The sequence below is a fragment of the Mytilus edulis genome, chromosome 5 (assembly GCF_963676685.1).
Source record: "Mytilus edulis chromosome 5, xbMytEdul2.2, whole genome shotgun sequence".
NCBI classification, from domain to species: Eukaryota; Metazoa; Mollusca; class Bivalvia; order Mytilida; family Mytilidae; genus Mytilus; species Mytilus edulis.
The window spans coordinates 68,383,216-68,399,442 of NC_092348.1; the positions used below are offsets into that span (position 1 = coordinate 68,383,216).

At 32.5% G+C, this 16,227-nt stretch overlaps 1 long non-coding RNA gene across 1 annotated transcript; it reads left to right on the forward strand.

The window, feature by feature from the left end:
• Positions 1-13,997: 13,997 nt before the first annotated feature.
• Positions 13,998-15,789, forward strand: LOC139522493 (uncharacterized). The gene is made up of 2 exons (XR_011664445.1): positions 13,998-14,737; positions 15,717-15,789. It is a non-coding gene; the product is annotated as an uncharacterized lncRNA (long non-coding RNA).
• Positions 15,790-16,227: the final 438 nt, after the last annotated feature.

Sequence of the window (16,227 nt, forward strand, 5' to 3'; positions counted from 1 at the left end):
GAATGTTTTAAATAATTAATGCAAAGTTTATTTATGAAGATCGAGAAAAAAATGAAAGAGTCAATTACATGTCAAATTAAGCTTTTCGCGCCCTGTTTCAATCAGATCATATAACCTTTAAAAGAGAAATCTTGCTGAATTTCAATATCAATATAATGTTTTTAAAGATATACGTCATATATATTTTAACAAATGTATTTATTGAAAATGAAGCATACTTTTTTTTCCCTTCTTTTATGTATTTATAAAATCGAAGTTTAATATTTATTGCCGTTGATCAATTTTCATATCCATATATAACAAAATGTACAGGCGTCGAAAATAATGGGTTTAAAAAAAAAATTAAATCTAAGGACAGTCATAAACAAAAGGTTAATTTAATACTATTTATTCCCGTGAATGACTAATAAATAGGATTTACTATAATAGATTTGCCTTGTATTTTGTAGCTACACTTTCAACTTGATAGATTTTAAGTTTTAAATTTAGTTAAGTACGCTGTGGATACATACACAAAATTTGTAAAAATTGATAAAATTGCAACTTTAAACATGAATAATGTAGTTACGTGTTCTGAATGCGATATGCCGGATGTATTTAGAACCTGAAAATATACATATATGAAGCTGTTATAATATTTATCATGATATATACTGATAAATATTGAAACCCTTTTAAAAATTACCCTGGGTTGAAATAAATCCATCTGCAATGTATCCTGTTTCTTTTAATATCTAACTATTTATGTATTCGAGTGTATAAACAGATGATCTGTAAACAAATAATCATAAAATTAAGTTTATAATTTTCATAGAGGCCAAAAATAACGATATCCACATATAGTGGAATTTCAATCATATGTTGCGTCAAATATCAAAGCATTCACATGGTGTCAGCCAGGTATCTGGTACAAATTACAACCCACAGTAAGTGGTATATATGTTCTGGGTCTCCCTTGCAAAATGTATCAATCATAATGTACAAGATTCATTTTGAAAAGTAAAATATTTGATCCCCAAAACGGTGATTATTCGGTATATTGAAACCAATAGAGTTTGGTATTGTTTGAAAACCTATTAACATAAATGTATTTTTCCTTCCCCAAACAACTTCATTTAATGATATCTCCCATTTTTGTTGTACTTTGTTTCAAAATATTTCACATGTAAATTGAACCGGTGTCTTCAACCTATGCCAACATTTGATAAAAATATATTCAACCTATGCCCACAAACAAAACACAATAGGTGTTGTTATAATAATTATTAATTAATTAAAGGTAAAATACAATCAGTATATTTAAGCATTGAATATTACTCATTTAAAATTCAATACCAAAAATAAAGCATTTGCAAAATTGAGTCGTAGTAAAATGGAATTATTAAAAAAAGATAAAAAAAAAATTACAAAAATTGTTAAATAGATCCCTTGATAAAGGCAAGATTGTGTTGAAATTTATATTAAATTAATTATTAAAAAATAGACTAAATTTCGAGAATAAACACTTAAATATAACAATTCTTGAGATAAAAGAGTTAAAAAGCTTTTTCATTTGTGCAAATTTATATGATAATTTTTATCAGCATTTTGTTGTATTTAAAATGAAGCAGATTTCAACAAGCAACAAAATATACAAATAACACATAAACAAACAACAACCACTAAATTAAAGGCTCCTGACTTGGGACAAGCACATACATGTGTTGGGGTTGAACATGTTATCGGGATCCAAACCTTTCCTCTAACCTGGGACAGTGGTGTTACAGTACAACAGTAGAACGAACTATAAAAATCAGTTGAAAAAGGCTTAACTCATCAGATGGATAAAAATACAAACACTACAAATACAAGTGAACGTGGCCTAAGATATGTCTTACTCCTGAGATAGATTTGCGAAACTGGACCCAGAGACTCAAGGATAACAACATGACACCATTATATTGTGCAGATGCAGCATCATATCTTATATCTTATAGTATGACTTTTAAGACAGTCATATTATTTAAATTGTCTTATTCTCTGTATGTGTTGGATTTAATAGAGAACATTTAATATAGATATTTTAAATAAGTCAGTAATTATGAAATACACCAGTTTCAATAGTGTTGTACATCATGTCATTGTATTTGAAGGAATCTATTTTTAATATATATTAAAAATTTAATATTTTTATCATATATTTTTTATATTATTCATGAGAATGACACTGATAGTCATTTATTATGACTAGATGATTTTTTCTTTAATAAAGAATCATAAATCCTTTTCCCTCCATTATTTCATTATATTTATTTTAAACTAATTACTGTATGAAATAGAGATCCTCAACACACACAATATCTACATTTTCACTAATACATTGTACTTGTAAAAGAAACTGTATATAAAGTATACTTTAACGGTAGGTTTAAACTGGTTGTAAATTGATTAGCCCCTAATCAATTTATGTTTTTATAACACTTAATCTGTAAAAAATTATTCAACCTATGCCAACATTTTTTCATTCAATTTTATACCTAAATTTCAAAATGTTGGCATAGGTTGAATGAACCATTGAACCTTTCTCCTGAGTTGAAAAGGGTATTCAGATAAAAATGCAAAAGATTTTGTTGGTGTTTTTTTTTTCTCCCTTTTAGTGGTCGGTCTTATGGATGGTAACAATTTTTAATGCTAGTATAATACTATAAAACTGAAGAAGTACAGGTTTAATTTTTTTTTGATAAGACTACTTCCTAGCTCTTCAAATATGTCAGTTACAGTCCATACACCATGTTGCGCTCAACTTTTATAATAAAAGATATATCATAAACTTTAAAGTGCTCATTATTCCATGTTGATGTCGAGTGGTTTCGTTAAATAACAAGGATGTCGGAGTATTGACATATTTTGCCAGGCTGAAACAACTTCTTTCCAATTTTTTTTATCCAACTTTTAAGATGAACCAAAATAATCAAACTCTGTAAAATTTATATTCTTGTGTAGAAGTAAATAATTTGATCAACTTTGAATTTGAATTTAATAATCGTATAACTCAAGTCAATTTTAGCTCTTGTTTAAAATTTCTCAATTCAATAATTTTTAAACCCCACACAGTAGTATTCTTCACATAACTGAAACCTTGAGTTTGACTGAACATTTGCAAAAATACTAACCAATCATCACTGGTTTGTCGGTATAATAAAGGATAGATGGTCAGTTACCTATACAAATCACTAACCAATCACCACTGGTCTGTCAGTATGATATAGGATAGATGTCCAGCTACCTATACATGTCACTAGCCAATTACCACTTGTCTGTCAGTATGATATAGGATAGATGGTCAGCTACCTATACAAATCATTAACCAATCATCGCTGGTTGGTCAGTATTATATAGGCAAGATGGTAAGCTACCTATACAAATCACTCTACAATCACCACTGGTGTTTCAGTATAATATAGGATAGATGATCACTCACCTAGAAAAATCACTTGCCAATCACCATTTATTTAGTATGTCAGTATAGTAGGATTGGTTGTCAGGTACCCATACAAATCATTAGTCGACCACCACGGGTCTGTCAGTATAGTAGGATTGGTGGTCAGGTACCCATACAAATCACTACCTTATCATCATTAGTCTGTTTATATTGGATAGATAATCCGCAACCGATACAAATCAATAGGTTATCACCACTGGTCCGTTTTATGTAGGTGTGTGGGGGTTCAATGTCCAAGTAAAGGGATATTGATAAAAAAAAATAGATGTGTCAAAGCGACACGAATGGCCCGTCCAAAAAAGTTGAAAAATCTGCAATTTCAGTAACACATGTGGACACAAACATGATGGTAGTCTCACATATCAAAAATCAGCTCAAAATCTGGAGGGGTATAGAAAAAAAAATCCGTATAACTATGGTTTTCAATAATTTATCAAAGTCCAATGCCTGTAATTTCAGCAAAAATTAGCGAAGCGGAACAAAACATATGCTTGATCTGTAACTCATCATGGTTACATTTGTAACTCACATATCAAAAATCAGCCCAATATCTGAAGGCGTTTAGAAAAAAAGTCTGTATAACTGTGATTTTCAACAATTTCTCAAAGTCCAAAGTCTGTAATTTCGGCAAATATTGGTGTAGGGGAACGAAACTTAAACTTGATCTGTAACTCATAATGGTTAACTCACATACCAAAAATCATTCCAATATCTGAAGGCGTTTAGAAAAAAAAACACCGTATAATGGTTTGTTGCAGAATGACAGAATGACGGAATTGCGGAATTTCGGAATATCAGAATTTCGGAATTTCTGACAAGGGTAAAACTATATGACAACTCTCCACAAGAGACCAATGATGTAGAAATTAGCCAATGCAGGTCACTGTACCACCTTCATCAATGAGCAAAACCAATAACACATAGCCAGTTATAAAACTCTCCCAAATGATAAATGTAAAGCAATTCAAAAGAGAAAACTAACAGCCTGATTTATGATGAACAAAAAACAAATATATATGTTCATTATTTTCAGGAGCACCAATTTTCGTGGATTGAGGAAAACTTCTGTTTTCATGGTTTTGCCAATATCTACATACAAGCTTATAGAAAATGTATACTTTATAGAACAATGAAAATTGGGTTTACCTTACCCACGAAATATGAAAAATGGTAAACAAAGAATAATGATGAATCCACAGTACCTATAAGAGGCATTATTCTGTGATTTCAATATGCTCAGATGGTTCTCATATATGGTCAACTGTCAGTACAAACCATAATCTACTGCCAAGAATGATGAGACTTCAAAGCTACATAGACCAACCTATACAATCACCACTGTCAGAATATTATAGAAAAGATGGTCGGCTAACCATATAAATCGCTAGTCAATCACCACTGGTGTCTCAGTATTATATAGGATAGATGGTCAGCTTAGACCTATACACATCACTAGTCAACCACCACTGGTCTGTCAGTATTATATAGGATAGATGTTCAGCTACCTATACAAACCACTAGCTAATCACCACTGGTATGTCAGTATAATATATGATAGATGGTCAGCTACCTATACAAATACAAGTCAAACATCACTGGTCTGTCAGTATGATATAGGATAGATGGTCAGTTACCTATATAAAACACAAGCCAATCACCACTAGTATATCAGTAGAATATAGGATAGATAGTAATCTTATAGGCTATACAGACCACTAGCCTATCACCACTGGTATGTCAGTATAATATAGCATAGATGACAATCTACCTTTACAAATCACAAGCAAATCACCACTGGTCTGTCAGTATTATAGGATAGATGGTCAGCTACCTATACACATCACTAGTCAACCACCACTGGTCTGTCAGTATTATATAGGATAGATGGTCAGCTACCTATACAAACCACTAGCTAATCACCACTGGTATGTCAGTATAATATATGATAGATGGTCAGCTACCTATACAAATACAAGTCAAACATCACTGGTCTGTCAGTATGATATAGGATAGATGGTCAGTTACCTATATAAAACACAAGCCAATCACCACTAGTATATCAGTAGAATATAGGATAGATAGTAAGCTTATAGGCTATACAGACCACTAGCCTATCACCACTGGTATGTCAGTATAATATAGCATAGATGACAATCTACCTTTACAAATCACAAGCAAATCACCACTGGTCTGTCAGTATTATAGGATAGATGGTCAGCTACCTATGCACATCACTAGTCAACCACCACTGGTCTGTCAGTATTATATAGGATAGATGGTCAGCTACCTATACAAACCACTAGCTAATCACCACTGGTATGTCAGTATAATATATGATAGATGGTCAGCTACCTATACAAATACAAGTCAAACCTCACTGGTCTGTCAGTATGATACAGGATAGATGGTCAGTTACCTATATAAAACACAAGCCAATCACCACTAGTATATCAGTACAATATAGGATAGATAGTAAGCTTATAGGCTATACAGACCACTAGCCTATCACCACTGGTATGTCAGTATAATATAGCATAGATGACAATCTACCTTTACAAATCACAAGCAAATCACCACTGGTCTGTCAGTATTATAGGATAGATGGTCAGTTACCTATATAAAACACAAGCTACCTATAGGCTATACAGACCACTAGCCTATCACCAATGGTATGTCAGTACTATAATAAAGGATAGATGTTTGGATACCTATACGAATCATTAGCCAATCCCCACTGGTCTGTCAGTATAATATAGCATAGATGACAATCTACCTTTACAAATCAAGCAAATCACCACTGGTCTCAGCATTATAGGATAGATTGTCAGCTACTTATACAAATCAATAACCAATAACCACTTGTCTGTCAGTGTTATATAGGATAGATTGTCAGCTATCTATACAAATCACTAACCAATCATCACTGGTTTGTCGGTATAATAAAGGATAGATGGTCAGTTACCTATACAAATCACTAACCAATCACCACTGGTCTGTCAGTATGATATAGGATAGATGTCCAGCTACCTATACATGTCACTAGCCAATTACCACTTGTCTGTCAGTATGATATAGGATAGATGGTCAGCTACCTATACAAATCATTAACCAATCATCGCTGGTTGGTCAGTATTATATAGGCAAGATGGTTAGCTACCTATACAAATCACTCTACAATCACCACTGGTGTTTCAGTATAATATAGGATAGATGATCACTCACCTAGAAAAATCACTCTACAATCACCACTGGTGTTTCAGTATAATATAGGATAGATGATCACTCACCTAGAAAAATCACTTGCCAATCACCATTTATTTAGTATGTCAGTATAGTAGGATTGGTTGTCAGGTACCCATACAAATCATTAGTCGACCACCACGGGTGTCAGTATAGTAGGATTGGTGGTCAGGTACCCATACAAATCACTACCTTATCATCATTAGTCTGTTTATATTGGATAGATAATCCGCAACCGATACAAATCAATAGGTTATCACCACTGGTCCGTTTTATGTAGGTGTGTGGGGGTTCAATGTCCAAGTAAAGGGATATTGATAAAAAAAAATAGATGTGTCAAAGCGACACGAATGTCCAAAAAAGTTGAAAAATCTGCAATTTCAGTAACACATGTGGACACAAACATGATGGTAGTCTCACATATCAAAAATCAGCTCAAAATCTGGAGGGGTATAGAAAAAAAAATCCGTATAACTATGGTTTTCAATAATTTATCAAAGTCCAATGCCTGTAATTTCAGCAAAAATTAGCGAAGCGGAACAAAACATATGCTTGATCTGTAACTCATCATGGTTACATTTGTAACTCACATATCAAAAATCAGCCCAATATCTGAAGGCGTTTAGAAAAAAAGTCTGTATAACTGTGATTTTCAACAATTTCTCAAAGTCCAAAGTCTGTAATTTCGGCAAATATTGGTGTAGGGGAACGAAACTTAAACTTGATCTGTAACTCATAATGGTTAACTCACATACCAAAAATCATTCCAATATCTGAAGGCGTTTAGAAAAAAAAACACCGTATAATGGTCTGTTGCAGAATGACAGAATGACGGAATTGCGGAATTTCGGAATATCAGAATTTCGGAATTTCTGACAAGGGTAAAACTATATGACAACTCTCCACAAGAGACCAATGATGTAGAAATTAGCCAATGCAGGTCACTGTACCACCTTCATCAATGAGCAAAACCAATAACACATAGCCAGTTATAAAACTCTCCCAAATGATAAATGTAAAGCAATTCAAAAGAGAAAACTAACAGCCTGATTTATGATGAACAAAAAACAAATATATATGTTCATTATTTTCAGGAGCACCAATTTTCGTGGATTGAGGAAAACTTCTGTTTTCATGGTTTTGCCAATATCTACATACAAGCTTATAGAAAATGTATACTTTATAGAACAATGAAAATTGGGTTTACCTTACCCACGAAATATGAAAAATGGTAAACAAAGAATAATGATGAATCCACAGTACCTATAAGAGGCATTATTCTGTGATTTCAATATGCTCAGATGGTTCTCATATATGGTCAACTGTCAGTACAAACCATAATCTACTGCCAAGAATGATGAGACTTCAAAGCTACATAGACCAACCTATACAATCACCACTGTCAGAATATTATAGAAAAGATGGTCGGCTAACCATATAAATCGCTAGTCAATCACCACTGGTGTCTCAGTATTATATAGGATAGATGGTCAGCTTAGACCTATACACATCACTAGTCAACCACCACTGGTCTGTCAGTATTATATAGGATAGATGTTCAGCTACCTATACAAACCACTAGCTAATCACCACTGGTATGTCAGTATAATATATGATAGATGGTCAGCTACCTATACAAATACAAGTCAAACATCACTGGTCTGTCAGTATGATATAGGATAGATGGTCAGTTACCTATATAAAACACAAGCCAATCACCACTAGTATATCAGTAGAATATAGGATAGATAGTAAGCTTATAGGCTATACAGACCACTAGCCTATCACCACTGGTATGTCAGTATAATATAGCATAGATGACAATCTACCTAAACAAATCACAAGCAAATCACCACTGGTCTGTCAGTATTATAGGATAGATGGTCAGCTACCTATACACATCACTAGTCAACCACCACTGGTCTGTCAGTATTATATAGGATAGATGGTCAGCTACCTATACAAACCACTAGCTAATCACCACTGGTATGTCAGTATAATATATGATAGATGGTCAGCTACCTATACAAATACAAGTCAAACATCACTGGTCTGTCAGTATGATATAGGATAGATGGTCAGTTACCTATATAAAACACAAGCCAATCACCACTAGTATATCAGTAGAATATAGGATAGATAGTAAGCTTATAGGCTACACAGACCACTAGCCTATCACCACTGGTATGTCAGTATAATATAGCATAGATGACAATCTACCTTTACAAATCACAAGCAAATCACCACTGGTCTGTCAGTATTATAGGATAGATGGTCAGCTACCTATACACATCACTAGTCAACCACCACTGGTCTGTCAGTATTATATAGGATAGATGGTCAGCTACCTATACAAACCACTAGCTAATCACCACTGGTATGTCAGTATAATATATGATAGATGGTCAGCTACCTATACAAATACAAGTCAAACATCACTGGTCTGTCAGTATGATACAGGATAGATGGTCAGTTACCTATATAAAACACAAGCCAATCACCACTAGTATATCAGTATAATATAGGATAGATAGTAAGCTTATAGGCTATACAGACCACTAGCCTATCACCACTGGTATGTCAGTATAATATAGCATAGATGACAATCTACCTTTACAAATCACAAGCAAATCACCACTGGTCTGTCAGTATTATAGGATAGATTGTCAGCTACCTATACAAATCACTAACCAATAACCACTGGTCTGTCAATATAATATAGGATAGATGGTCAGCTATCAATACAAATTACTAACCAATCACAAATGGTATGTCAGTATGATATAGGAAAGAGGGTCAGCTACCTATACAAATCACTAACTAATCACCACTGGTCTGTCAGTGTTATATAGGATAGATGACCAGCTATCTATACAAATCACTAACCAATCACCACTGGTCTGTCAGTATGATATAGGATAGATGTCCAGCTACCTAAACAATTCACTAACCAATCACCACTGGTCTGTCAGTATAATATAGGATAGATGGTCAGCTATATTGTACCTATACATATCACTAGCCAATTACCATTGGTATGTCAGTATAATAAATGAAAGATTTCAGCTACCTATACAAATCACTAACCAATCACCACTGGTCTGTCAGTATAATAAATGAAAGATTTCAACTACCTATACAAATCACTAACTAATCACCACTGGTCTGTCAGTATAATAAATGAAAGATTTCAGCTACCTATACAAATCACTCCAATTACCACTGGTCTGTCAGTATTATATAGGATAGATTGTCAGCTACCTATACAAATCACTAGTCCATCACCACTGGCTGTTAGTAGGATATAGGATAGATGGTCAGCTACCTATACATGTCACTAGCCAATCACCACTGGTCTGTCAGTATGCTATAGGATAGATGGTCAGCTACCTATCCAAATCATTAACCAATCATCGCTGGTTGGTCAGTATTATATAGGCAAGATGGTTAGCTACCTATACAAATCACTCTACAATCACAACTGGTGTTTCAGTATAATAGGATAGATGATCACTCACCTAGAAAAATCATTTGCCAATCACCATTTATTTAGTATGTCAGTATAGTAGGATTGAATTGGTTGTCAGGTACCCATACAAATCATCAATGACGGAATTACGGAATTTCGGACAAGGGTAAAACTATATGGCACCGACAACTTCGTTGCGGGGCCATAAAAAGTACGCCTGAAATAACGACGCAATTACCATTTCTGTGTGAGAGTTCAAATGCCTATGTGATAGGATAGTGATAGAACTCCCTCAGCACCTTTAATCACTATATCAAATTGGTGCTTGGGTGTTCAACAAGTGTTTAAATATGCACTAATGATAGGGTAGTGATAGAAAACCAACTCCACCCTTATTCACTAGCACCGTTGGTGTTGAAGATGTCAAATAACTTGCTATATGATCGAGATTGAAAAGTAGTTACACCTTAAATCATTAACGTACAACGTATTATCATATACTCTGGCCAATTAAGATATTGCCTAATCAGAACTGTAGGGCATAATGTAATGTGTTTGGGATGTCGGGGTTGATCCTTATTTTAGCGGGAATTCAGGATTTTAATACACTTATCGGGACATTTAAATCGATGGATATTTTTTCGGGTTCGGGGAAAGCATGTTTTTTTCGGGATGTCAGCCCTTCTAGATCTGAAGCTTGACGTATGGTACTGTATAGATACTTCGTTGATTGTGTCATTGAGTTTCTGTCTCATGCCATATACCCAACATATTTTGACTAGAGATGCTTATTATTATTTCGGAAAAAATAACCTCTGGACGAATCACATGAAAATACAACGTTTTTTAGGTATAGAAAAGGTATGACCATATATCAACTCAATTCTCAATTAACTGTTTACCTAATAGTAATGCGAGCTTAAATATGATTGAAAGCTTTATTGATTTCTTGCATGGAACATATATAAAGGAAACGATATGATTTTTTTGCCTTTAAATTCGAAAATCAAAGATTTGTGTAAATTGCAGAACCCACTTAATAACACTGATACTACTATAACACGACATAATCTCGAGATGTTCGTACGATATTCGTTTATTTGTCTGTGTATTGTACATCCTCACCATTCGATATTTTATGGGAAAACACGGGTAAAAACTGTCTTATTATATTTATCAGATTTAAGACATATATCCTTAATAATCATAATTATATAAATATTATAAAATGCTGGTTTGCTGCACAACACAGCCGATTTTATTGAGTGTGTAAGGAAAGGTAGAATCCTTGGTTAGCTTGCTTTTAAGCTGAGCCATGAAGACATAATAAGGTTAGGTATACTACCCTTCTTTCGAAGTAGTATAGTCCTAACGTGAGACAGATAGATTGGTTATCTGCCGGACCAGCCTCTACTCTTAAAGGAGTGTTGTTTGCCTGACCTAATTATGACTTCACGGTTTTGCTAGCAAGCAAGCTAACCAAAGATATTACCTTTAACTACACACTCAATGCAATCGGCTGTAAACATAAGCTCTACGTAGATCTTTTACCTACATACAAGACAGCCCCTGTTTTATTGTAAAATAAACATTGCTACCGTGTGCTACTGGCGATTCAGTGACCCAGCGCCCAGCCCCTAGAAGTTCCCAGCTTATATATACATAAAGTTTATCATATGGATACGGGTAATGACTTACCACATGGGATTAAGACATATATTGGTCCAGAAAAGAAGCAGAAAAGAGACCTCGGGAGAGGGGGTACTGACTGCCCTAAGAGGCGGCCCGCTCCAGTCATGCTTGAGTGATTTTTCTATGTAATCAACCAATTTTTTTCCAGAAAAGAGGGGGGGGGGGGGGGGGCTTGATCCGCCTATGTCATGCATGTCACGGTCCAATTATGTATAGTGCGGCAAAACCTTGATGCATCTAAATGTCCAGATCTCACATCCTTTCAATTTACATGCAGTTTTGAAATATTACTGAAGAATTTCACGGACTATACAGAATCTGTAATTTCATGGACGAAATAATTGCTCTTATTATAAACAGAGACATATATAGTCTCTACTCATATTGTATTATAGTATGTCTCTACTCTTATCATGCATACATATCCTCAATTAAAACTGTAATTGAGCTCTAAAAGAATTTGAGTCATTTAAAGTTGTTCCCGATTTCTTGTAAACGGATCGAGACTAAAAAAAAGCCGACAAAAAAGCCTGACTCACTCGATGAAAATTATTAATGATAAAACAACAACCCCCCTAAAAAAAAACGAAGAGAAAATAAAGAGTAGAAAAATAACCAAGTAGATAAATATGGCACGCCGTTATTATATTTATTCAATTTCGAGATATCTTATTTAGTTAAATAAGATATCTTATAAACTAATTGAGATATCTTAATAACAAAATGAGATATCTTATATATTAATTGAGATATCTGATTTATTAAATAAGATATCTTATTAAAATGTTTATAAAGATATCTTATTAAATATATAAGATATATTATTTAAAATATAAGATATCTCTATTAATTTATAAGATATCTTATTTACTTGATAAGATATCTCCATAAGTTAATAAAATATCTCTATTAGTTTATAAGATATCTCTATGAATTAATGAGATATCTTATAAAGTATGTATTTAAAAGATATCCTAATAAAGAAGTAAGATATCATCTTATATACTTTATAAGATATCTTATTAATCAATAGAGATATAGATATATCTTATAAACTAATAGAGATATCTTATAAACTTTTAGAGATATCTTATTAACTTATAGAGATATCTTATAAACTAATAGAGATATCTTATAAACTTTTAGAGATATCTTTTTAACTTATAGAGATATCTTATTTAATTGGTTATAAAGATATCTTATTTAATATAAAAGATATCTCTATAAGTTAAAAAGATATCTCTAAAAGTTTATAAGATATCTCTACTAGTTTATAAGATATCTCTATTAGTTTATAAGATATCTCTATAAGTTAATAAGATATCTCTATTAATTAATAAGATATATCTGTTAGTTTATAAGATATCTCTATTAATTAATAAGATATATCTGTTAGTTTATAAGATATCTCTATTAATTAATAAGATATCTCTGTTAGTTTATAAGATATCTCTATTAATTAATAAGATATCTTATAAAGTACGATTTAAAAGATATCTTTATAAAAAAGTAAGATATATTATATACTTTATAAGATATCTTATTAAATAATAGAGATATCTTATTAACTTATAGAGATATCTTATAAACTAATAGAGATATCTTATAAACTTTTAGAGATATCTTATTAACTTATAGAGATATCTTATTAACTTATAGAGATATCTTATAAACTAATAGAGATATCTTATAAACTTTTAGAGATATCTTTTTAACTTATAGAGATATCTTATTTAATTGGTTATAAAGATATCTTATTTAATATATAAGATATCTCCATAAGTTAATAAGATATCTCTATTAGTTTATAAGATATCTCTATTAATTAATAAGATATCTTATAAAGTATGTATTTAAAAGATATCTTTATAAAGAAGTAAGATATCTTATATACTTTATAAGATATCTTATTAATTAATAGAGATATCTTATTAACTTATAGAGATATCTTATAAACTAATAGAGATATCTTATTTATTTTAAAATTAAATAAGATATCTTATAAAAATTAAAGATATCTTAATACTTAATAAGATATCTTGTTAAATAAATAAGATATCTTCAAATTTGAATAAATTTAAAAACGGCGTGCCATAGATATAGCTTACAAAAAAAATCCACAAAATATGTAACGCGGCCCTGTAAGAAAGCACCCTTAATTACGTTTACGTTTACGACCTCCACACTCGCAGCGAAAAACAAATCTTGATGAAATCTTAACGTCAAGTCAAGGATTACTAATGTCTATACATATCGTTTGGTCAAATTACGAGTACGCCCTAATGACAAAATTCTACAATTCTTAAGAGAAATGGAAGTATATCCCAAATGATAACGATTATCTTGCGTTATTTGTACCAGAGACAATACAATACAATCTCTGTTCGTACGTACAAATGTTCGATTTTGTGAACCGATGCTCTGGTTCCCGGCGATGAAAAGTTTACCTCTGTCGGTGTCGATTAAGTCGAGGAACAGTTTTGTGGTTATAAAAGGGAAGTTACTCTAACTTTTAGCCTGTCTGTGTCTAGTCTCGATCATCCAGCCGCTTTATTTTTCAAAGTAGAGCGTCTGGATGACAAGTGATATACAAATGGTAATTTATGACATTCGGAATAGTATCGGCTTTTTTAGCTTGTTGTCAAAGATAATGTCCAAGACGAATAACCAAGAAGTTGGTTATTGACTTCGGAAGAAATGACATTACGATAATATTATTGAAAAGCCCGAGTGTACCAATTGTTGTTTAAAGCTATTTATATATTTTTGTGACGACATACAATTCATGGAAAACACCATACAGCATGGCTTACATGGACATGGAGGCGAAGTAAAAACCAGCACATCCAACCTTGGTAAGATGTTATAACAACACACACTGTAACATAAATTGCAAGTAGTAGTTATATTCTTTCATGCATGTCCGTGCAACGAAAACGAGTTTATAATTATACAATAAAGGTCAATTGTTATGTTGACTGGGACCACTCGATCAGTCGTATACGTTATAAATACATTTTGGGTTGATGTGTAGTATCGTTAACTTTATAAATACTTGATGGAAAACTGCTAGGACGCCGAAATATCATCTTCATCCAAGATATGTTTGTTGTATCTATCTAAATCTTGTTATGTGTGTAAAAAAAAAGGGGGGAGGAGAGATACACAATGATGACTGATGTACACTTTCAAAGAAAAACAAACAAAGTGTATCTAGGAGATGCTAGAAGATTTTATACTAATTGGTCCAAATGATTTGTACATTCAATTTTCTGCAAAACAAAAGACAGTTAAACAATATATTCAGCATCAATGAAAAGACGTGTAAATGAGGCAGCAACCAGTGAATCTAATGCCATAAAATACCAAATCGTCATGATTAACAGTTTATCATGTAGACTAAAACAAAAAGTGAAGATAAAATTGCCAAAAGCTCAATATTACACAAATAAGGAGATGCGGTATGAATACCAATGAGAACTATCCACCCAAGTTCAAATGAATTGAATGTGAGTAATTATAAGCAACTGTATGGCCTTCAAAAATTAGAAAAATCCATGCATGGTTTGGATAGAGAAAATAAACAGGGACTGTGTCAAAGAGACACTGGGAAACCCGACAAAAAAGCAGTAAACAGTTCGATGTCACCAATGGGTCGGGTCTTCAACGCAGCAATATAATCTTGCATATTGATGCGGGATTCAGCTTGCCCCAGGACAATCATTTATACAATATATTTCTATGATGGTTTTTTAAACATTTTTTTTTTCATATATATATGCTATGCTGGTGACTAAACATTAATATGATTTTAATATTTACTTTCTTTTGTAGACAAACCAATGATGGTTTATGGACACAGATTTTATGTGTAAAATGTGAAGAATTAAAAAACATGTAATATTCAGGATTTTCATTGTATCATAACCATGCTTCAATTTTATAAGAACAAAGTTCAACCGAAAGATTTTTTTTTTTAATTACTGAAGCATCAATCAATATAAATAGATCACATTACAAAACATGTTAGGTATATATTATTTAGACAGCCGCCACAAATCGAAAAAAATACACAGACGTATATTGATTAAATGAAACAAATATCAAGAAACACATTGTTGTCAGACATGGTAGGGAAATTAAATTTGTATTAACAAATTAAAAATCATATGAACAATTAAAGAGTTAGTTTTTATGGTTGAATTGTATCTCATTTTCATGTGGGGTCTTTTTATAGTTGAATATATGATACGGAGTTTTCTTGATATTGAAGGTCATGCAGTGATCACATTTGCGTATATCCATGTCATTTGAACTCTGCTGGGTTGCTGCCTCGTTAGAAATC